We start from the raw sequence: 2,824 nt of genomic DNA on the forward strand, positions 1-2,824 counted from the left end.
ATATATTGTTCATTTATGCATTTTTTTAAACATTTAATGTGTTTTATGATATGAAAATTCCACATTTCTATTTTTTTCTTTTTAAATTACAGATAATTAAATATGACGTAACCCTTTCACTACGCTTTGATTAATTCTTTGCCTAAATGATAAACAGGTGATGTACACAATGATTCGCGTGCATGCATTATCTTTTTGATATCAAGAACGAATAGGAAATTTACTTTTTTACATCAGAATAAGAACAAAGACTGAAAACGATACATTGCATTCTTCGTTGAGTTCGAAGGGCTAGAATATCATATTATTTCAATAGTTGATTTTATATCTTATTCATCCCAGCTCATTTTCTCCTGTTTATACTTTGAAGGAGTGTTTCAGCATTTTTCGCTAATATAAATGTTATATTTGCATATAATCAAAACCCATGACTATATACACAGCTATTCAATCAAATATCGTGAAATGTTCTCATCCATATATGTGTGCGTGAAATCTCGTCTTGTTTATGTAGACTTTTCAACTGAAGGTGTGTTAGTTGAGCTCATACGATGGTGGCAGAATTTTTTTTTTTTTTTTTTTTTTTTGCTCCAAGGAAAATGGGGTGTTTCATCCCGAACACAAGTACGAGTATACTCGCTATAAAAGCGCAGTTAACAAACATAATCCAGTTGATTATGTTTGCTAAATTTTCTGTTATTAACAAGTTGTTAATTAAAGTGCCTTACGTGTACTTTGAAATACATAATCAAAGAAAAAAATAGTAAGCGATCCTTATTAATAATAAATCATATTAATTCATTAAAATCAGGAAAATACAATTCCAAGTATGAGAAATGATCTCTTGTGAAGTTATCTTCACGACTTTCATGAACATTAAATAATACTAAATAATTAGTGACTTAAATAGTGGTTGTCCGAGTAGACAGCATACCCGCTCTCTAGCCAACACGGTGTCGGTTCAAATCTGCCATGGACATGGATGTTTGTGATTGTCTTTAGTACAACATTTGTTCTCTAGTTCAAGTTATCAATACCGTGGATGACCATAGGTCACCCATGTTACAAGACCCAGTTGGTAACAGGATATTGTATGGTTGCCTTTTGCTATTAGAGCCAAATAGCTGTTGGTTCTAGTTGATGTAGCCCTCAAAAAACCTCGGCCGATTCTTGTTCTAACTTTTCCTCTTTCCTGAAACATCATCCATAATGTCTAGGCTATACTTCGTAACACATTAAGCTAATGCTACATTTACGTGCGATTGGTGGTCTGTCATTTGAAAGACTCATCTAAACAAAGATATGACAACCTGTGAGCAAGCCAAAAAACGGGAATGAGGAGATATAATAGGAACTCACGTTCTTACCGAATGTTCTGCATTTTGTGCATGCTTGTTGAATGGTAGATCAATTTCTATTAAATACTCGGAATTTGGATGACAGATTGCCTATTATACGAAATATTTGTCTTGGAAACCACTGTTAAAAATGACATATTCATGAAAAACAATTTATTCTGCTACTTTATAGAACAACATACAAACTTTTATTATATCTGTTAACCATAGAACACTAAACTCAAATAGTATTTGTGAAAAAAGTCTATTCTTTTGTTTTCTGGTTCGTTTTCAAAAAATGTTCCTCGAATTTAAAAGTGTTTATGATCATCAAGTATTGCAGTTTTACTTTTTACCTTCACATCAGAATATTAGCCTTTTACTATTTGGTAATACGTTAATTAGGATAAGGATCTATTCACAGCAACGAAATTTAATTAAAGGTAAAAATTGGATAAAAAAAATACATTTCTTAAACTATCATCAGTGAATGAATGAATAATTGCAAAAATAAATTTAAAAAAATGATACTATCGCAAACCTACTTTCTTCGCTCTTCCTTCGCAGAAATATGGCATTATCAAATCATTACTGTTAAGGACCCACTGGGCTATTTTTCAGCAGCAGTTTTTCATCAAGAAATCTCCACCATCGAGGAAACCTCTCCTGTAAGTGTAAATGACTGCAATCCAAGAATTATAAACAAATACATCAACCGGTTTTACTCCCACTTCTACAAGAAGAGATGACTCTCATAAATAGCCGGCAAAGGTTGGTCGATTGGTAGAGCCTCTGCTACTAATGGCTCAGTTAAGTAAGTTTGAGCGCGGTTAGTAGTTGGAAGGGGACCAATCGTTCGATTCTGTTGGCATACTCTCCCTCAAGGTGTCAAATAATAATAATAATAATATTTTATTAATAATACCTTTCACCAATCTTTGAAATCGTTACATATCATTTTGAGTAACATTCAAAGATGGTCTTTTGCGAAGTTACGTTCTGAAATGTTTCTACAATGTACGAAAGTGGCAGGAGTTTCTTTCTCCAAGAAACTTGGATTTTCATCCTGCATACAGGTAAATCGGTCATGAGAACATGGGCAATTTACATGCCAAATTACTGTTCACGTTATGGTATGTGGTAGATGGTAGTAGCAGTAGTTGAATTAGGTAAGGTTGTGTATAGTGGAGTAGGGTGTTCTCCGATGATGTCCTTTGGAGGTGTCAAGTAATAATAATAATAATAATTACATTTTTATATATTACTTGGTTCAGATTTATTTACCGTTAATATTTTGTTAAAAATAGGCCAAGAGAGTGTACTACGGCATCTTAGACACACGTGCAACTGTTAAGTATGATCTGAAGGCGATATATAATGTGTATTGCATATTACATGATTTTTTGAAGAAAAAAAAATAATAATGTGAGGATGGATGGATAGTGGACATGTGGATGCCTAAATCATGCATAAAATAAAATAATGGA

This window comes from Typopeltis vanoorti, chromosome 15 (genome assembly GCF_054136105.1).
Source record: "Typopeltis vanoorti isolate ZY-2024b chromosome 15, IOZ_Tvanoo_1.0, whole genome shotgun sequence".
NCBI lineage: Eukaryota > Metazoa > Arthropoda > Arachnida > Uropygi > Thelyphonidae > Typopeltis > Typopeltis vanoorti.